The 23,382-nt window shown below is 33.8% G+C and overlaps 1 pseudogene; it reads left to right on the top strand.

Annotated features, from left to right (window-relative positions):
- Nucleotides 1–333: 333 nt before the first annotated feature.
- LOC127546329 (26S proteasome non-ATPase regulatory subunit 2-like) lies at nucleotides 334–12,058 on the top strand (annotated as a pseudogene).
- The last annotated feature ends 11,324 nt before the right edge of the window (nucleotides 12,059–23,382 follow it).

The following is a 23,382-nucleotide window of genomic DNA, read 5'->3' as shown; positions in this document are numbered from 1 at the left end:
ACTTTAATACCTCACTCATAAATTTTACCCTCATTTAATCATAACAAATTTTATACTTATTCATTTTATTTTAACATGAATTGACGTTCATTTATTTCAAATTTATTTTAACATCCCTAAAAAAATTAAATTACAAATTCTTTCCCTTCATCTAGCTCCTTTTCTACCCATCGAGAAGGCAAGCAACATAATTCCCATTATACATGTGAAATCATGCAAAACATTTCCATATTAGACACATATAACAAACTTTTTGACTATTTTCTACCTCTCAGCAGACTAAATATAAATGATTAAAACTGAGATTATTAAAACAAGAGTAGATACTGCAATATGGATGAGTACTCTGCCAGGTAAAAGGTTATTTTTTTTTTAAATAGAGAAGAAATGTCAAAAGCAAATCATAATGTAAACTTAGCAGTTTACCTAAGACTATTTGTTATAAGAATAACTATCCCTATAAATCTAAATAGCCTTTCATAAAAACTAATATTCATAATCATGAAATGCTAAATATGCTTGATACATTAATTTTAAGAATGAAAGGTGGTCTACAACAGCTTTCTTATGGGGGGTGTTTTATTTTTAACTTTTATTTTTACATCATAGTTATTTCTTAATATGTTGCCATACATTTCATACCTTCCTTTATAATATAGAAGAGTAAAGCAAAATTAACTAATGTAATAATTATGACTAATAGCATATGCTATGCTCTGCAACAATAATACCTTTCCCTCTCCAGCACATTGAAAAAAGAGACATCATATTTCATAAAATATTTTCCATGATAAAAATCAACCTTGATAAAAACAAATTAAATACATTTAGTTGCTTTTTAGTGCTATTTTATTTATCTTGCAATCATTGAATAAACATGTAAATATGTTTGTATTTATACACACATACATTTATATGATGTACTTATAACAGATATATGCAAATATGTGTATTCACATATACATATATGTTTAGGTATGTGCGTAAAGATACATATATTCTGTTTTTCCTTATTATTATCTCAATTATATTTATAAATATTTTTAGATTTCTCTTAATTATTTATTAACACCAATTCTTAAAGCAAATACTAATCCATTATCTGCATTTAATGCAAGTAATCATTGTACAATAACAAGATCATTTGCATATTTAACTGTCATTTATTAACAATGAAAAATTGTTATTATTATTAACTCAAAGCCTAGATTCTTAACATCATTTACTAATGGATTTCTCCTTTGCCTCATGTCATTCATTAAAATTAAGATGTAATCCTGATAGTTGAATTTCTTTTTCAAAGTGTCTTTTTTTTTCTTTCTAAAAAATTCCAAAAGATTTTCTAAGTCAGTCAGTCTACCATCTGCCTATCTGTAGCCAGGGAAGTTAATCCTTTAAGTCCTAGGCTTACGGGAGAGATTATAGTTTTCCCTCTAAAGAGTTCATGAGTGTGGTTCTTTCCAATTATTCTATTATTCATCACATTTTCCCACAAACTAAAAACCAGGTGTTTCTATGTACATGAGGCTATTGAGATACAGATGTTAAAGTGGGCTATGAAAGTATTTGATAAATGTTTTCACCATTTGACAAATGAACCAGGACTGAACCCTTGATCTGCTTGAGAGAGAGGCAGAGACAGAGAGACAATAAGAGACAGAAGCTGAGTGATACATACATACATACATACATAGAGAGAAAAAGAATACATTTTATTGTATCTGTTAGAGAAGTAAAATGGATAAGATGGCCAATGCCATGTACTTTTTTGTTATTTGGTTGACTCTTGTTCTTGTCCTTGTCTTTAAGGGTAAATATGGTTAAATTTTAGCTCTCAGGGTTCTCTGAAACCATAAATACTAGGTAATCTCTTCTTCCATAGACTCAAACTCCTACGAGTTATTTTCTCTCTAATTTAACATTCAACATCTATTTAATTCTAACAAAGGGTTATATAATTCTAAATATTAAAAAATGATAAAAATACAAATATGCCATCTATTACTTCACTGGAAGTATCCCTTGCCATTGGGATAGCCATTTTGGTGAACACATGGGGTGCAAGGGTAGGTGTTAGTTTCTCTACTTGACTCATTTACTACTTAGCATGATGACCACCAAAGTTGGGCTAACATCTTCAGACCCTTGCTCCTCAAGGCTTATTGTTGGATCGATTATAGCCTCTTTACCTGGGCTCCCAGATCTCTTGTGGCTAGAGTTCCCCATACTGATGAGACTTCCCATTGAACCTAGAATGCAAAAGAAGGAAATGTAATCATAGATCTAATTTCTGTCCGTGTTCATTAACTTACTTTTGAAAACATCATTCTCTAGCATGTGATGAAAAGGGTTCATTTATTGGGAGCACATGGTTGGAAGAAAACTCTCATCTACCCTTACTGATTGTTCTTAATGAATATGAGATGAAAAGGAGTCACCATATCCCTCCTAGCAAATCGCACCACCAAAACCTCTCATATGCTGAGTTAATTTTGAAAGACTGACAATTCTCATTATGCTGCCAATGAAAGGAGGTCGTTTCAAACATATGGTCAAAGCAAATATTCATGGGTGCCCAGAATATAGATCCCCAAGTTAAAACTGTGATGCCATGTCATGCGCTTACCTGTGCTATCTAGCTACTTAATAAATTGTGAAACAAAAGCCAGGCAGGAGCATTTAAACATGTGCCAAATCTCACTACATTATAAAGTCAGAAGCACTTCTGACTACTCTATTCTCCCATTGGACATTCTTTTTTTGTGATTCATTGACATTCCAGGCTCATTTTTGGTTCAACAGTTTTAATTAGCTGATTATCTTTGCTTTTCATGCCCTCTTTTCTTCCTTATGCATATTCCCTGGAGATCATTTAAGCTTCCTGAGGTCAGGAAGAGTTTAATTTCTTTTAAACTCTAGGATTCAGTACAGTGATTTGTACTCAATCAGTGTTTAATAAGTGTTGAATGCTTTAATAGATTTAAAATATGATGATTCTTCATGTTTCAGTTCGTCACTCTCTGCTCCCCTTTGCATTCTTTCCATTCACAACTATTTACAGAGCAGCAGCTGCAATGTATAAAGTACTCTGAGACAGAATAATTAAAAAAAAAAGACATGCCCCTGCTTTTAAAAATGCAAAAAAAAATAATAATATCGTACAGTGTAAAAAATAGACCTGTTTACATAAAAAGTAAAATTATAGCATGATTTTTTTTTAAGGATAATAGACTTGTGATAAAGAGAGCCATCTGCATCCAGAGAGAGGACTGTGGGGATTGAATGTGGATCACAACATAGCATTTTCACCTTTTGTTGTTGTTTGCTTGCTTTTTATTTTCTTTCTTGTTGAAATATGGGAGCTTTGTATCAGAATACCTAAATATATAGGATATTGGTGCCATGTACTTATTTAGGAAGTAAAAGCACCTTACCTTCTATCTAATTAGAAAATATTAGTTATCCCTTTCATATTACTTTGCCCTCCAAGTAAAAATGTTCAACCCTCTCTTCATAGCAAAGATGTCTTTTTTTTTTTTTCTTTTTTCTTGTATGGAGTATTTACTGTGCCTTTTTGAAAAATGTGGGTTAAGTATTTGGTCATAGACTGTCTGTGATACATTGACCAACTGTCATCTGTAGCTTTAGCAAACTCCTAAAAAATCTCACTTAATTTCTTATGTCAATTCATGATATATTGAGACCATGTTGGGAAAAGGGTAAGGGATAACTGTAAATAGTTTAAATGGCAAGTTATCAGTTAGAAGGCTTCATTCTTACTCTGCTTTGTCACTTCTTGGACTTACCTGAAGAAAATCTGTGGTGTCCATCAACAACATAATTTATTTTTCAAAGTTAAATTAAGGGCAACTTCCTATTTACCACTATTGTTTTCTCAAGAGTATTTTGGATCATTTAAATGATTTTTATTTTTTTTTAACATTTTTTGTATATCTAGTATCTTGTACTCCAGTACCTGACACAACAAACAATAAATGCTTGTTAATCTAGTGACTTCCTCTATTTTCAGTTGTCCAGATCACTTCGAATGAAGAAACTTTCTATTGTATCCCGCCATATAGATGGGAATAGTCTTACTATATTGACTGTATGGCTATAACATGCTGCATCTCTAACACAGACAGACTGAGACAATCACTCTTCTTCCTTTGTGCATGAGCCTATTGCTTCCAAAGGGAATATAGATTATCCACAGCACAAGCATTGTGAATCGAACCAGAAGACGTTTCTCATCTTTTACCTCAGGTTTGAACAGTAGACCTAACTTTCTGTTTCTATTTCTTTTTTTTTTTTATTTGCCCTTCTCAGTTTCAGGTTTCAGTGGTGGTCCTCTCTGGACCCAGGATTTTTATTCATGGTGAATTGGAACCACAATTCCAGGTGGAACATTTCATTTAATCAGTAACTGCAACATACTTTTTCTGGAATATACAATCAATGTATTTAATCAACAAGCATGCAATAAGTACCTACATGCTTTTTTAATAAGTAAAAAACTATCTCAGAAAAGAAAAAAGTTAGTTGTCCAAACTCTTCTAGGGATTTAATGTAAAACCAAAGTAAGAACCCTTAAAATATGTTTATTGTTAGGGGAGTTTATAGGAAGGAGGGAATATTTGAGTGTATGTTTATGGGGGAAGATGTTGAGGAGGAAGATTATAGTGGAAGCTTTGTTCACTTACAAAAAAGAAGTATTCAATATATGCAACACTTCAATATTACTAATTAAAATGAATGCCCATTATGTGCCAGACATGAGGAGAGATATTTGAGGGAATAGAAGTATGGAAAGGGCATGGTCCCTGCCCTTTAAAGCTTAGAGTTTCTTTTGCTTACCCTTATGAAAAATTGATTAACAATATAATTCACCTTTGAAATCCTTGCTTGATTCATTTATATAATTAAATTCTAGAAAGTTTTGTAGTAAAGAGAGAAAAAGAGAAAAGAGATTAGAATAAGGTTAATGATAGTCATTAATAGGTAGTGCCTATTGTGTGCCAGATACTGGCTTGCCCAAGATAACCCAATACCTGACAGAGGATTTGAATTCAAATTCCCCTTGTTGCAGGCCCAAGAATCTGTTCTATCTAACTACTTAATGAATTGTAGGAAACATACTATGTAAAAGTTAACAAACAAGTCCTAAATCTCAAATACATTAAATTCCCAAGTCATGTTCATATAACAAGTAAGTATCTGAGACAGGATTGTCTTCCTGAAAGTTGTGGAATAGTGCAAAGAGAACTAGCTTTAGAATGAAAAATGTGTGGTTTCAACACCATTCTTTGAGTGTTCTGTCTCTGTATGGACAAATCTCAGCCTCTCAGTGGACTCAGGAAACTAAGACTGTAAAATATAGGATAGTTGTCAATCTTCCTTGGATAAAGATATTTCCTCACTAGAATTCCCTAAAACAATGAAAGCTCTGGTTTAGACTAAAGAAAAATCTTGATTTTAAGATCAACACAATCTGCTCAGTCACACTTTTTCATAGTTCCTAATGCCCTTAAGCTGAAGTGGGATGAGTACTTGTGGGATCTGGTATAGGAATATAATCCTTTCATGTAAGGATTGAACTAGATATGGTTGATGTCCTTTCCATTCCACACTCAGATTTTGTGATTTGATGTTTTACTGAAGGAAATATTCTGTATTTGTTCCTATTAAGGACCATTTAAAATAATTGAAGGAATCTTGAATAAGCCAGTCAGTGAAGGCCCTAGGAACTAATCTCTTCATTATAGGGAAAACTGGATAATATGCCTCTAGCAATGTCTCCCCACACATTTAAAAATGCAATACAATGCAATATAATAAAAATGTTTCTTCTCAAACTTTGCCACTCTACTGTCTATGACTCCTGAATCTAGTCCAATTTCTTTTCTTGGCAGCCTTTCTTTCTTTTTTTTTTCTTTTTTTTTTTTTTGCTGAGGCAATTGGGGTTAAGGGTCACACAGCTAGAAAGTGGTAAGTGTCTGAGGCCAGATTTGAACTCAGGTCCTCCTGACTTTAGGGCTGGTGCTCTATCCACTGTATCATCTAGCTGCCCCGCTTGGCAGCCTTGATAGATGTTTACTTCAGAGTTAAATAACAGCTCCACTAGCCAAAGCAACAGAAATCTACTTCAATTCTCTTTTAAGAACTAGTTGGAATTGGCTCTTTTTTAAACAAACTCACAAAGATTGTGGATGTTTTGGTGATGACTTGCAGAAGCAACAGATACTTCATCATTGTACTGTCAGAGAGAATTTGGAAGAACAAACTTGAGACCCTTGGCTGTCAGCATGAGCCTCCCAGAAAGAAATTGATTTGACACACTATGCAACTTAAAATAATTCTGCCATTTTAAAATTAATAAAGTTGCTTTCTGACCTGAAGTGTTTGTGCATGTATATGTAATCAGTGTGTGGTGGTGCTGTTTTGCTTAGGTTGTCTATATATGTCCATATAGAATTGTCTAGATCTAGTTTAAGAGGAAATAAGAATAAATATTTCAGGTTAGAATCTCCCCCTCTACAAGGGAAAAGTTAATTCCTGCCAGAAAGAGGGTCAGGGGCTCTGTTGTCCTGAAAGAAGGAGCACCAAGCTGGAATTACATCTCTTTGCCTCCTTTCCTAGTTGACAGATAGATAAATAATCTATATTATTATTGTGATTCTTACTAATAGCCTCTTTGCTCAGATTGTAGCAAATTTAGCAGGATGTATTTGACTTCACATAATACCTGTTCTCACAAACTCGTCTTGCAAAATTGGGTTTCTTGCTGTTTTCTGGTCAGATGTATTCCCTTTTTCCTCCTCTGTGCTTTGTAGACTTAGCTTTTTGCCTGAAGAATATAGCTCTTGGGAAGTTCATTGGTGGCTTTTAAATTTTCTTTTTCTAAAATTGTTTTAAGAATTTTATTTCTTTTTCTGTTAATCTCAATAACATACTTTTTTGTAGATATTTGTCTATTTTATATAGATGGTCAAATTTATTCATATGTACAATTGATATGGCAAAATGGCTCCTAATTATTGTTTTAATTTCCTCATCACTGGTTGTGAATACACTCCTTTCATTTTTGATACCAGTATTATGGTTTCCTTCTTTCCTTATTTTAATCAAAGTGTTTTACATTTAGCTTATCTGCTTAATTATTTTTCATAAAATCAGATTCTAGTTTTACTTACTGGTTTGATGGTTTTCTGTAGAGGGCCAGAACTCTGGAAAGGTGTACTTGAATCAAGGACAGGAGGGTGCTTATAATTAAGCACCTATTCAGTGTGAGATAATGGTTCTCTAAATATATACTTAAAGTGATAGTGACGTAATGGTCTCCTAACATGCTCAGTGTGCTGTAGTGATGTAATCATACTGAGGTATTTAAGGGAGTATCAGACACAGAAGACTCTCTCAGCCAGAGACAAAGAAAAGACTCGAGACTCCAGATTCCAGACTACGGATTCCATCTTTGACCAGCCTCTTGGTGGCTATCCTGCCTTCATCACTTCTTCACCTAAAGAACAAAGCCCATCCAGAGATCCTCCAGAAAGCTAGCCCAGACATTACAGTTTTCTTACTTTTAATTTTGTAATACTCCTTTAAATTTTCAGGATTTCCAATGTGTTGTTTAATTGGAGATTTTAAATTTGTTCTGTTTCTAGATGTTAAAAAATGTATATCCAATTCATTGATCTGCTTTTTCTCCACTTTACTGATGTAAACAATTAAAGGTATATTTTTTTTCTCTAAAGTACCACACTGACCAAATCCCATAAATTCTGATATATTGTCTCATTGTTGTCATTTTCTTGAATGAAATTATCAATTGTCTCTGTGATTTGTTCTTTTACCTACATTTTTGAGGGAAACAGTAGTTCCTGCTCTAATTAAATTTTAATCTCTTTTTCATTGTCCATGATTTTATTCATTTTTTATTGAATTGTGATCTGAAAAGAATGGATTTAATAGTTCCTGTTTTCTATACTTCATTATGAGGTTTTTATGTCTTAATGCATGAATAATGAAATTCTGGAATGAATAATGAATATTTGCTAAGAAAATAGTGTATCCCTTTCTATTCCCATTTTTTCCAGAGATCCATCAATGTAACTTTTTAAAGGAATTTCATTCACCTCCTTACCTTGTTTATTCTTTCTTTCATTAGATTGATCTAGTTCTAAGAACAGAAAGTTGAGGCTCCCAATTCATACAGCTTTATTATCTATTTCTTCTTGTAATTCAATTTCTTCAAAAAAATAGATCCTGTACCATTTTGTGTCTTTACATTTAATATTGCTATGACTTCATTGTTTATAGTGTCTTTCATTAAGATATAATTTCTTTTTTATCTGTTTTAATTAGATCTATTTTTGCTTTTGCTTTTTCTGAAATCATGGTGGTTACCTTTGTTTTCTTTGCCTTAACTGAAACATAATAGATTTTGTTCCAGACTCTTACCTCTCTGTCTATCTCTTTGCTTCAAATGTATTTCTTCTAAGCAATATATTTCTTGTTTTTAATCCATTCTGCTATCTATTTCTGTTTTATGGATGAGTTCATCCCATTCACATTTATATTTATATTCATAATGCCTGTGTGTCTTTCCTTCCATCCTATTTCTCTTTGTTTATTCCCCACTCTCTATTATCCCCATTCTTTCCCTTATCACTAGTGTCTTAGTTTTGATCATTACCTTCCCCAGTCTAACCTCTCTCTTATCAGTCTTCTCTCTCTTTTTATTATTCCCATCCTTTTTTTTTTTTTACTTCCTTAAAGAGTAAGATATATTTCTGTATACAACTGAATGTGTATGTTATTCCTTCTGTCAGTAAATTTTGATGAGAATAAAATTTAAGCTCCCCATTGTAATATCTCTTTCATGGCTATTTTGTGTGGGGTAGTTTATCCCATTCAATTCCACCCTCCTCTTTTCTTCCAGTGCAATTTTCTTTCTCCTTTATTGTTTCTTTTGGGGGGGGGAGACACATATCCTCATATCAAAGTTACCTTATAGATCAGGGAGCTGAGTGGCAAAACCAGCAAGGAGCATTGGGAGCTCAGTGACAAGGAGAAAGAACAGGGATTGTCAAAGGAGGACAAATGACTTCAGGGTGAACTGGAGATGCTGGTGGAGGGACTTGGGGAGGACACAGCCCTCTATAGACCAGCTCAGGAGGAACTGTGGAGAAAAATGTGTTCTTTTACAACCTCTATGATTTCAGTTCCCAAGCCTCTTAAATATCTGTGCCCATGCTATGGCAAGCTGAAGGAGATTTATGAGAACATGAAGTCTGGTGAGAATAAGGGCTTTGCAGCCACCATCATCTCAGTCCTGGACTTGACCATGAGTAGGAGCGTGAATGCCTAAAGTGCTAACTAGTGAGCACTCAGGAGGATATAATCTCTTGGGGGCATGAGTATGTTAGGCATCCAGCAGGAGAAATGGCCAAGGAGTGGTTAAGAAGTCTCAGCAGGAACCACTGCTCATTCTGGTGAAGTAAATGGTTCCTTACAACATGTCCCAAAATGCAGAGCATGGGATGTACGACCTTCTTGTGGAGATCAAGCAGATGGACATCCTGGAGAAAGATATCAAAGAGAATGTCTACACCAAAGTCTGCTTTTACCAGCTGTGTGAGTTATGGGCCAGAGCCAGAGAACTTGGTCCTGCTATGCTATGCCCTGGATATCTTCTGGAAGCTTTGCCACTTGTTCTGATGACCACTGACATGGAACTGGTGGAAGACATCTTAACCTCCTGCAGAGACTTGGTGGTTCAGAAGCAAATGGCCTTCATGTTGGACTAGCATGGGTTTTTCCTGAAACTCAATGAATTCATGGAAGAAGATGAGGACTTGACTAAGATCATGTCTAACATGTGGCTCAATAGCAACTTCCTGATCCTGGCTTTGGAGCTCTACATCATGGAGCCCAAGGTACCTGATAATATTTATAAAACCTACCTTGAAAACAACAGGTTAGGGGGCAGCGGCTTCCAGATGGATTCAGTGCACGTGAATCTGGCTGCCTCCTTTATGAACACAGCCTTTGACAAGGACAAGCTGTGGTGGATGATGGGAACAAACAACTGTTTAAGAACAAAGACTAGGCTGCCTCCCTGGGAGGGACATGGATGGGGGCCTCTCCCAGATTGACAAGTACCCCTACTCCTCCTCTGAGTAAATCAAGTCAGGAGCACTCCTTGCCTGTGTCATGGTGACATCAGGGGTCTGAAATGAGTGTGACCCACCCTTAGCCCTGATCTCTATGTAATTACACAGCAGCAATATGAGGAGGCTTGGGACCCTCTTGGGCTTGACCTGGCCCATGCTAGCTTCAATCAGGAAGATGTCCTAACTCTGCTAGTGATGGGAGACTTCAAGTTCAATATGGAGGTGGCAAGTGCCACAGCTCTGATCTGTGGTATGATTGCGGTGGGCTCCTGCAATGGAGATATCTCCTCCACCATCATGTAGACCATCATGGAGAAGTCTGAGATTGAATTCAAGGATATTTACTTATTCCCTTTGGCCTGGCCTCAACCACCTTGGCAAGGGTGAGGCCATCAAAGCCATCCTGGCTGCTCTGGAGATTGTGTCTGGACTCTTCCTAAGCTTTGCCCATATGAGTGCCCATAGGCAGGTTCAGGGAATATCCTGAAAGTGCCACAGCTGCTTCACATATGTAGCAAGCACTTTGGCTCCAAGACTAGGAAGAGGACAAGGGGAAGAAGGACAAAGACAAAAAATGTGTCCCCTGCCAACATGGGGTGTACTATGGAGTGGCCATCCTGGACATCCCCTGTAATGACCACGTATTTAAAATCAGCCGGAGTCAGGAATTCAGGCTAAGGGGAAAATCTTCAATCTTTATTGAAGTGAAGAGATGAATAAGGATTGCAATAGCAATATGGACAAGAAAGATTGCAATAGCAATATGGGCAGCTGCGACAGGAAGCCAGCTAACAGAGAGAGATCTGAGCTGAGAAAGCCATAGCAATGGCAATGCAAAGTCTCTCCTTCCCCTTCCTTTTCCACTCCTCTGCCTCCACCCACCAAAATTGTCATTTCCTATACAACACATCAGGACTTGCACAAAGAGTGGGCGGGGGCCATTCTTTCTCCAAGCTTATATATTAATAGAGTATGGTCCAATTATTATTTAGCCTCATGTGCTTGGGACCTCAGTGCATCATCTCAAGCCTCAGCCCATTACATTAATAGAGTATGGTCCAATTACTATTTAGCCTCATGTGCTTAGGACCTCAGTGCATCAACTCAAGCCTCAGCCCATTACAATCCCCTATTGCGATAGGGGAGAAAATGGGGAGCAAAATGGCTCTTCAGACCTTTGGTCATTTGCTTAGGAATAGGGAGCCCATGCTGTCCTGGACTGTGCCTCTGGCACATGATTTCATCTCAATCTCCAACTCAAGGCTCAACATCTTGGACACCTTAAGGAAATTCTCCCATGATGTGGACCCAGAGGTGTCCTATAACTCCATATTTGCCACAGGCATGGTGGACAGTAGTATCAACAATGCCCATCTGGCTGCCATGCTGCACCATCTAGCACAATATTATACAAGGACCCTAACAACCTCTTCATGGTGCACCTGGCCCAGGGCCTGACACATTTGGCGAAGGGCATCTCACTCTCTCACCCTACCATAGTAACCAGCAACTCATGAGTCAAGTTTGCTGTGGCCGAGGTACTCACCATGCTGGTCTCCTTCCTTGATGTTTGCAGCATCATTCTGGGAAAGTCACACTATGTGCTCTATGGATTGGTGGCTACCATGCAGCCCCGAATGCCGGTCACCTTTCATAAGAAGCTCATGCCATTGTCAGTATATGTCTGAGTGGGTCAGAGAGTGGATGAGGTAGACCAGGTCAGGAAGAACAAGACCATCCCAGGATTTCAAATGCACACAACCCCAGTATTGCTGGCTCATAGGGAGTAGGCAGAACTAGTCATTGAGGTGTTTTTGCCTGTCATTCCCATTCTGGAGGGCTTCATGATCTTGAGGAAAAACCCCAGCTAGGATCTCTGAGTGGCCCTGGGGGCTATCAACTTTGATTTAGTAAGCCCCTGTCCTGAGAGCAGTTCTCCAACAGCCCTTTAGGGGAATGCATTTGCTCCTTTTTTGTTATGGACTGAGATCACTGTGTTGACTTTCATCTATGGGGAAAAACAAACAAACAAAAACAAAGTCATTTTATATCCACTATCTCTGTCTATGTATACTGCTTCTAGTTGTCCTTATAGTAATGAAGTTATTAAATGTGTGTGTGTGTGTGTGTGTATAAATAGATATAGATATAATTTTGCCATTTAGAACTATTTTAACCTTATTTAATCTCTTATATGTTATTTTTCTTGTTTCTTTTTTTTAACTTTTTTAGTATTTACTTTGTGTTTGGTTTGTGGAAGATTTTTTTTTTGTCATTCAGTAATGATCTTTTAGTTAGGAATATTTAAAAGTCTTCTACTTTGCTAAATACTCCCACCCCCATTATATTTAATTTTGCTGGGGAAGTGATTCTTGGTAGTAATCCTATATCACATTATATTCCAGACCCAGTGGTTCTTTAACGTGTAAGTTGTCAATTCCTGTGTAATACTGATTTGAATTGTTTCTTTTTGGCTTCTAGCAGTACTTTCTCCTTGATCTTGAAGTCCTGAAATGTGACTATGATGTTCCTGGGTGTTTTCATTTTGGGATCTCTTTCAGACTGTGATTAGTAGATTCTTTCAATTTTTATTTTTGTACTCTGGTTCCCCAGAACCGGAGAATCGTCAGGAAAATTTTCAGGGAAAATATCAGGGAAATTTTCTTTGATAAATTCTTGAAAGGGCTTGTCAATGCTTTATCTTTTCTTTTGATGTGGCTTTCATGTAATCTAACAATTCTTATATCATCTGTCCTGGATCCATTTTCTAAGTCACTTGTTCCAGTGAGAAAATTCACATTGTCATCTACTTTTTAAACTTTGTCTTTCCTTATGTTTTGTTATATCTTGATATCTTACTGAGTCATTAGTTTCCACTTGCTCAATTTTAATTTTTAAGAATTATTTCCCTCATTGAGATATTGTACTTCTTTTTCCCTTTGTCCAATTCCTTTAGTAAGGGAGTTATTTTTCTAAGCAAATTTTTCGCTATCTTTTCCCAAACAGTTGACTTTTTTCATGAATCTCTTGCATCATTATCGATTGTTTTCCCAATTTTTCTTGTATTTCTCCAATTTGCTTTAAAATATTTTAAAAGCCCACTACACACCTGTCAGATTGGCTAAGATGACAGGAAAAAATAATGATGAATGTTGGAGGGGATGAGGGAAAACTGGGACACTGATGCATTGTTGGTGGAACTGTGAACGAATCCAACCATTCTGGAGAGCAATCTGGAATTATGCCCAAAAAGTTTACAAATTGTGCATACACTTTGATCCAGCAGTGTTTCTATTGGGCTTATATCCCAAAGAAATACTAAAGAAGGGAAAGGGACCTATATGTGCCAAAATGTTTGTGGCAGCCCTGTTTGTAGTGGCTAGAAACTGGAAATTGAATGGATGCCCATTAATTGGAGAATGGCTGGGTAAATTGTGGTATACGAATGTTATGGAATATTATTGTTCTGTAAGTAATGACCAGCAGGATGAATACAGAGAGGCTTGGAGAGACTTACATGAACTGATGCTAAGTGAAATGAGCAGAACCAGGAGATCACTTTACACTTTGACAACGATATTGTATGAGGATGTATTCTGATGGAAGTGGATTTCTTTGACAAAGACTCAGTTTCAATTGATAAATGATGGACAGAAGCAGCTATACCCAAAGAAAGAACATGGGGAAACGTGAACTATTTGCATTTTTGTTTTTCTTTCCGAGTTGTTTTTACCTTCTGGATCCAATTCTCCCTGTGCAACAAGAGAACTGCTTGGTTCTACAAACATATATTGTATCTAGGATATACTGCAACATATCTAACATATATAGGACTGCTTGCCATCTAGGGGAGGGGGTGGAGGGAGAGAGGGGAAAAATCGGAACAGAAGCGAGTGCAAGGGATAATGTTGTAAAAAAATTACCCTGGCATGGATTCTGTCAATATAAAGTTATTATAAAAAAAAAAGAAACTTACTCTCATCAGAATTAGCTCAAAAAAGAAATAACATACACATTCAATTTGGATATAGAGATCTCTTATTCTGCAAGAAAGAAGGTAATATTGTGGGAGATAAGGGTCAATAAAACACATTTGAGAAGGGTCAGGGTGAAAAGAAAAAAAAATGGAGTAAACAGAGGGAATACAATAACAGGGAGAATACAATTAGCAATAGGATTAATCAAAAAAATTTTAAAGCAAGTTTCTCTAATGAAAACCTCATTTCTCAAATGTATAGGAAACTGAGTCAAATTTATATACAAAAAAGAATTAGTCCCCAGTTGATAAAAGTTCAAAAGACATGAACTGTATCTAAAGAGTCAAAAAATCATGCAAATTCTTTGACTTAACAATAATACCACTACTGGGTAAGAATTCCAAAAGAGATTTTAGGAAAAGAGAAGGACCAATAGATACAAACATATTTATATGGCCTCTTAGGGCAAAGAATTGGAAATTGAGGGGATGCCAATCAATAGGGGAATGGTTGAATAAATTGTGGTATGTGATTATTATGGAATATTGTAATGTTCTATGGGAAATGATGAGTAGGATGCTTTTAGAAAAACCTTCCATGAACTCAAGCAAAGTGAAATAGTATTTCAAAGTAATAGTACAAAGTATTAGCATTGATAATCATAGGGATTATTAACTATGAATGACTTTCTTATTCTTAGCAATATAATGATTCACATTTACCCTGAAGGGTTAATGATGAAAATTACTATCCATATCCAGAGAAAGAAATGATTGTGTCTGAAAACAGGTTTAAGCATACTTTTTTGTAACTTTCTTTTTTTAAGGTGTGTGTGTGTGTGTGTGTGTGTGTATGTGTGTGATAGAAGGATCTATGTTTTCTTTTATAATATGTCTTTTATGGAAATGTTTTGCATAATTTCACAGTGCCTTCCTAAAGGGGGTGGAGAGGAAGGGAGATCTCTGGAACTCAAAATTATAAAAACAAATACGAAAAATGTTTACATGTAACATAGGAAAATAAAATATTAAATTAAATACAAAATTAAAATAAAAAAGAATTTTTAAAAAGATTGAAATATACTCAATAAAAATTTCTTACCATAAGCATATTACACACTGCAATATACCAAATCCACTTCGTCCTTCCTCCCTTTTCAATAAATTCAGAACTAAATCCAGTATATTCTCCACCAACTTTTATGCTTCTATGAGATGATTGTAATACATTTGAAGTTTTCCTTCACCCTTATAATTTCTCCTTTCCTCAATTTCCTAAAATCTTATCAGCTACTCTTTTGGGCCACTCATATCATAGGGATATGATCACATGTCAAATTTTTTTTTTACCTTCAGTTTTTTCCAAAATGAGAAATTCTGAGATTACCCTTCCTCATCTAATCAACTATCTTTCCTTCCCTGCCTATTCTTTAATCATCCAAACCATTTGGTACTGGCTAAGAAATAGAATGGTAGATCAATGGAATAGGTTAGTCCTACCTAATACATAATTAGTCATAAGACTATAACATAGACATAATAGTCTATGACTAAAGTAAGCTAGTGTTTGATTAACTCAAAGACTCCAACTTCTGACATAAGAAATCACTATTTGACAAAAATTGCTGGAAAAATTGGAAATTTGTATGGCAGAAACTAGGTTGTGATCCACACCTAACAGCATATCACAAGATAAGGTTGAAACAGGTTCATGATTAAGAAGTAGTGATGTTATAAGCAAATTAGAAGAACAAAGAATAGTTTACCTCTCATGTCTATGGAAAAGGAAAGAATTTGTGAGCAAAAACTAACTAAATAAATAAATATATAATCATACATATATATAAAATTATATATATAATGTGTATATATATATGTAGATATGTAGATATATATACACATACATACATATGAACTGCAAATGTTTTACATATATTGGATAATTTGCCATCTAGGGGAGGGGTTGAGAGAAGGGAGGGAAAAATTTGGAATACAAAGTCTTTCATGATTGAATACTGAAAATTATCTATGCATTTTTTGAAAATAAAAATCTTTATAAAATAAAGGAATTATAATAAATAAAGCTGAAAAAAATAACTACATATAAGATTTTATTGTAATCTCTTAAAGAAAGTAACTACATCTTTGGGAATGTTTTAAACAAAGTTCAAAAGTATGTACTTGTTTTTCAATGGTGGGGCATGAGTGTTACACATCATAAGGCTTTAATAATTCTTTCTTGAGTTTATAGAATGAGATAGTCTTTGACAGATGACTAGTCAAATAATTAACTAGATTATAAATTCCCAGAGGGCAGAGCTAAGAACAGTGGAAAAGATGGGGGTAAATAGATTTAGATTCAATAGAAGAAAAATTGTTTATGTAATTATAGCTGCACAAAAGAGAAATTGGCTGTCCTAGTGAGTAATCAATTCTACTTTTTTAGAAGATTTTAAGCAAGAGTTGGGTGAGTACTGGTTTAATATCATGGAAAAGTTTTTTGCCCAAGTATAGGTTGGGTTAAATTAATGAAGCAATGAATGAATCAATGAATAAAAAAATTAGTACTTACTATATGCAAAACCTTATGCTAGATGTACAAAAATGTGATAGTCCCTTGCCTTTAAATATATATTCTAATTGGGAAGATCAACACATATAGGAACTTTTAGCATACTCTATGCACAAATCATATAATTTGCTTAGTCGATTCTCACACAATTGGTGTGTACTTTATTTTTAATTATTTCTACTTTAAATAACATTGCAATGATTTCTTTAAAGTTTGAAACATTTCTTATTTATCTTTGGTTCCACTGGAGTATATACCTAACAATGTGATCTTGAGGTTAAAAAACTGTGCATATAATTGCAGACTGTTTTCAGTTTGCAGTTCCACTAACACACATCTTTCCTCTAAAGTGGATTATTCAGTTTTTTGTCACCATTTCCAAAATGCTGAGTCTGAGGTCTAACCTCAGAGTTCTTTGAACTTGTAATTCTCTTAGGGTTTTTCAATAATCATTATTTTGATTATTAATAGGTGATTTCTCCTTGAATTAATAGGGGGCTTCTCCTCAAATCTTTTCTTGATTACCAAGTAGTAGAGTCCAGGAATCATACTGCAGACAATTAAGAGTTTAGGAGGATTTGGAGTAGAAGTAGGGCAGTGAGGAAATTATCCTCTGTTAAATTATGTGATTAAGTTCCCCCTCCCCCACATCTAGCAAAGTCTACTGAACATAGAAGTACTCTGCAGATACCTGTTTTACATATATATATATGTATATATATGAAATTGGGGTCTAGCAGATATCTATAATGACAGTTGGGTATAGTTCCTCTTTAGGCAATTAAATCAAGAAACCAGAGATTTTTAATCCTTCAAATGGCATCTTTCTCTTATATACATTTGTTCGTCAAAAGAACCAGTGGTCATTTTGCATGAACAAGTAATCAAAATCAAGTTGAAGGTAGCTTTTGGTTCTCTATTCTCTGGAATCACTTTTTTCTTCCCTCTCTCCATAATTATTTTATATTTTTTTGAAGACCCTGAACCAAGAAAAAGGAATCTTGACTGTTCTCTGAGGACCAGATAAAAGCATTAGGAAAGAAATAAGTCCTGGAACTTCACTTAGTCACTCATTCATCATTTTAAAAATAGGGAATTGAATACCTGAAATATTACTCAAGTGGTAAAAGCCTTCCACCTCATCCCACATGAAAATCAAGTAGAGAAATACTTAGGTTTAGTTTTACGAAGAGAAAACTACAGTTATTTGATAGCTATCTAAAGGAATTCAAAGAATTGCTAAGTGGAAAAAGGAGAATTTTTTGATGTTTTTCCTTTTTTTTTTTAAGAAAAGATCAAAATAATCTACAGTAGTAGGAAAAATTTAAAAAAAAAGTTAAATATAGACTGCATTTCACAGAAAAGGAAGAAAGACAGGAGATTAAATAAATAAAACTTTTCAAAGTTTCACCAATCTGATGAACTCTCCAAAAGAATCTATGTACTCTTTCCAGAATCTATGATCTTAAATTATTTCTGTGAAACTGTCTGTTTACACTTATCGTTCCATGTGTTAGTTTCATGAGATCAGAATTTTTTTTTCTTTTGTATTCTTAGTGCTTAGCACAAAAGAAAATCATAGAATAGCCTAGAATGGACTTCAGATGCAATCTTGTTCTTTCTCTTCATTTTACACGTAAAAAAATAAAGGCTGTAGAAAATTAAGGATTTAAAATTATCACAGAGGCAGTAATCATTGGAGATGGAATTTGAACTTTTCAAACAGTAATTATTCTTTCCATTGTACCACAAGCTACAAGTAATAAGAAATGAGTCAATGCTGGTTGATCAGTATATCAGTCTATCAGGCATGTAGTTGATTAAATACTTGTTCGGTACCAAGAAATTTTCTAAGCCTTGGAAATATAAAGAAGGAGAAAACAGTCACTTCATTCAAAAAGCTCACATTTTAATAGTATATTGGGACATATAAATGAACAGGTATTAGTGTAGAGGATTAAGAAAAGAAAATGTCATCCATATCCAGATAAAGAACTGATGGACTCCAAATGCAGATTATTTTCACTTACTTAATTTTTTTTGGTACTTTTTTCTTCTTTTGATCTGTTTATTTTTTCACAACTATGACTGATATGGAAATGTTTTACATGATAACACAATAATATATCAAATTGCCTACCACTTTAGGGATAGGGAAAGGAAGGAGGGGGGGAGAAAAAATTGGTACTCAGATTTTTGTAAAAAGGAATTTTAAAAAATATCTTGGCACACAATTAGGAAAAAATAATATTAAAAAATAAATGAATAGTACATGCAAAACTTATGTAGAGTAATTGGAAGAAGACCTTTAAAGAGAAGACATTAGAAACTGGGAAAACCTTCTTAGGTTTATTTTTGTATTTTTCCCAGCATCTGCTCTGTATACAATGGGTAGTTAGTGATTATTTGATTATGTATATTATTGAATTCTAGTCTTGCCTATAAAAAAAAGAAAAATAGCTCAAGTTATCTCTAGTAATAAAATCTAATCTGTACTGTTTTCCACCTTTTTGTGATCATCCTCACCTCTCACTAAATTCTAGAAATATTATAATTTCTCAAAACTGCTTGTTCCCAACACTTACCCCAGGAGAGCTTAAAATATACCATGTGCTAAATATTTCCATTTTCTGCTCCCTTCCCAAGAAACCTACTTCAAAACCAACTCCAAATCTCAATATATCCAACCTTTGATGGGACCTCAAGTATTATGAACAATATTATGTTATGTGTAATCTCCTTGAAAGAGCTTTGGATTATTCTAAATAGATATTGTTTTGAGTCTCAGCTAAATCATTTACCTCTGTGACTTTGGAGAAGACATTGAACCTTTCTAAGCCTATTTCCACGTGTGTAAAATGGCATTAGTCATCTTTGTACTCTCTACATTGCCAATGTATTACTCAAATACTCAAGTGGATCTATTCTCTTATTAGTTTGGATATACCCCATTAAACAAATCAGAGTTACAAGGATTAGCCTGCAATGCCTTGAAAGTACTTTGCAATCCTATAGTGGAAATGTGAGCTAAAATTATTAACTCATAATAGCTGAAAGCAACAAAAAAAGATTTCTCTCTATGGACACATTTATATAATAATCATGGTAATAACATGGCAAATATAATGGTATAATAATAATACCTTATAGTGTTATAGAATGGTAATAATGATAAAACCTTAATCTATCATGGTAAAGAAATTGGACAAATCCATACACACACACACACACACACACACACATATATATAATGGAATTTTCATTCTTCTATATTCTAAGTTTTAGTTCCCTTGTAAATTTTGGAGTTTGAATATTGGAATTAAATTCAGGAATAATAAGAATCACATTTTGTCTCAGACACTTAAAGGTTGTATGACATTTCACTATGCTCTACCTCATTCCCCCCATAAAATAAACAGCTCTTGCTTTATGTCTTCTGAGCTTTCTCTTAATATTACATTATATTACATTAATATTACATTAATCATCGATATGGTTTTTAGAACTGGAAACTCTACTCCAATTTTACAGATTAAGAAATTGAGGCATGTAGTTGATTGTTCAAGTAACTAATAGAGTCAGGATTTGAATCCAGTTCCTGATTTCAAATATAGTATTGCACTTTTTTTCTCCATGAAGCATTCAGTTCAAATGAAAATAACTCTGGATTTAGGAGTGATATTCCTTCAATTCTGTTTCAAGCATACTGGAAATGTAATGGCTGTCCCTTGAAATAAATTTTGTACTCAAATTATTTCAGATTTGGGTCACATGTTAGTTTTGTTTCATTTTAATCAAAAGAGATTTATCACTACTTTAAATAAGGAAAAATAATGGAAAATGATAAAAAAAAATCTACCATTATTGACATATTGAGTCATCATATGTTGATATAACTATCATGGCCAAACTGGCCATGACCAACTTTCTGATCTTGAAATCTCATTTATTTCACTTTAGTGACTAGTGTTCACAAATATCAAACTATCAAATGAATTAAGGGGGGAAAAATACAGCCAGTCATTCTGTTCACATCGAAGTACAAGTCACAGATTTTCCTTTATGCCTAAAGCTTGTATACTTCCTAACCAATTTAAGAAATTACCACTTTTGGTTTACTCTTAGCTGTATATGTTCCCAATATTAGACTTGTTGATTAGACATTGCAAAGTAACATTGGTCAAGTCATTTATCCTGCCTAAGTCACAGTTCCTCTTAGACATACATTTGATATAGATAAAATATATATGGATTTCTATTTTGTTATGTGAAACATATATATATATATATGTATATATATGTATGATTGTACATGTGCATTACATATATTACAATATCATTATATTATTTTAATATCACATATTACATAGTATGCTATATTTAATAATATATTGTATTATATTATTAATCATATGCAATGTACTAACAATTCTACCACCTATGTTATTAAATAATTGAATTATAAGTATAATATTTCTGTTAAAGAAATCATTTAGAAAGATATAAATGTATCTATATTTGTAATGTGATATGCATACCTACTTCAAAAATTATATACAAATTTGTTTCCATATATAGATTTATTCACCTATTGAAAATATCTATTTGTCAGAATCAATTAATAGGTCAATAGAAATGTAGAGATAGAATATACCCTTACAAATATATGCATTATATGCATTTTATAGATTTATACATTTAGATGAACATTGTGCTAGCAATATATCTGTGTGTGTGTGTGTGTGTGTGTGTGTGTGTGTATACACACACACACACACACACACATACATAAACATTTATACATGTATATATTTATAGAGACATGCTTATGTAGATTGATAGACAGTTCCCAATTGATAAAGTGATTTATTGATAATATTTAACAATATTGAATTGACAAATATGAATAGTTTTTAGAAGACAAAATTAAAGCCATCTATAGTTATATGAAAAATGCTCTAAATTACTATTTATTAGAGAAATGCAAATTAAAATGTGTCTGAGGTACCACCTTACATCTTTCAGATTGTCAAAGATGACAGGAAAAGACAATGATAAATGTTGGCGGGGAGGTGGGAAAAATGTGGAACAATGCCCAAATGCATCATCTTTGACTCAGCAGTGCCATTACAGTGTTTGTATCTCAAAGAGATCATAAAGGAGGAAAAAGGTCCATGTGTGCAAAAATGTTTGTAGTAGCTGTTTTTGTGTTAGCAAAGAATTGGAAAAATGAGTGGATGTTCATCAGTTGGGGAATGGCTGAACAAGTTGTAGTATATAAAAGTAATGGAATATTATTGCTTTATAAAAATAATGAATAAGTTAATTTTAGAAAGGCCTAGAAAGATTTACATAAACTGATGCTGAGTGAAACAAGCAGAATCAGGAACATATTGTACACAATAAAAGATGTATCATCAATGATGAAAGATTTGGTTCTTCTTAGTAGCCAGTGATCCAAAGCAATATCAATAGACTTTGGATAGAAAATGCCATCTGTATCCAGGAAAAGAGCTAAGGAGATTGAATGTAAATCAACACATACTATGTTCACTTCTTTTTTTCTGTTTTTTTTTTCCTTTATGCTCTGAGCTTCCTCTCCCAACATGATTCATAAAGCAATTTGTATTTAAAAAATAAATTTACTACAATAAAAAAGCACAAAGCTAATTTCCTAATAATATTTTTGGAAGAAAAAGAAAAAAAATCATTCATTCAAAAATATCTATTGAAAGATTTTTTTTAATGTTAGAAACTCATATGTAACTTATATGTTTAGCAGTAGGTGGATAGCTGAATGTATTGTGATAAAGAAATGCAATGTAATTTTATTGTAGCATAAACATGAAAAAATGAAAAAAATTAGGAAAAAACAGATAGATACATAAATATATACATACATAAAATACACATTCATAGATAGATTTTGATCCTGTTTTTCCTTCTATCAAGACATTTCTTACACAACTATAATGTCATATTCTAAGAAAAATCTCATTTAATTCCAATCAAATAGTACATCAATTGGTATTCTTTTAAAAGAGTGACTCTTCTTCTTGGGATGGCAGATGCTAAGATATGTTGATAAGAGAAATAATTTTATTAGATAAAAGAAAAGGGTTTTGATGGCAGCTTAATTTAGGGACAATCTAGTTTTGCTTTTTTATACTGGGCATAAAGGACTATTTTCTGAAATTGGGGGTGGGGGTTCCAAAGAGATTTTATTTTCAGGATTCCACTTTTATCTTTTTTGCTCTATATCATTTGGTCCATTAAATCTATTCCTTGATTTTTAAACAGAACATACTTAAAAATAATAATAAATTACCCAAGCCCTGATAACTAGTACAATGATTATAGATATCAATCACTGAACCACAGAAGCTCAGCATAAGGCATCAAACTACAGTCTTGTCTTGCTGGTATTTTTTGCTTGATATCCAATGCTCTCATATAGATTTTGAACACTACCTCTCCTTTTTCTGAATCTCCTACCTTTGATTTAATTTTCATCATTTGCATTTTCCTATTCCTATGTTTTTCCCTACTTACTACTAGATTTCTTGATTTATGGATGCAGCCAGTGTGTCTCCTAAATTTGTTCTTGTGCCAATCTTATCCTTGAAATTCACTCTCTTTAGGTCATACATATAGTG

This window comes from Antechinus flavipes, chromosome 2 (assembly GCF_016432865.1).
Source record: "Antechinus flavipes isolate AdamAnt ecotype Samford, QLD, Australia chromosome 2, AdamAnt_v2, whole genome shotgun sequence".
Lineage (NCBI taxonomy): Eukaryota > Metazoa > Chordata > Mammalia > Dasyuromorphia > Dasyuridae > Antechinus > Antechinus flavipes.
This window is presented reverse-complemented; position numbering and strand designations above follow the sequence as displayed.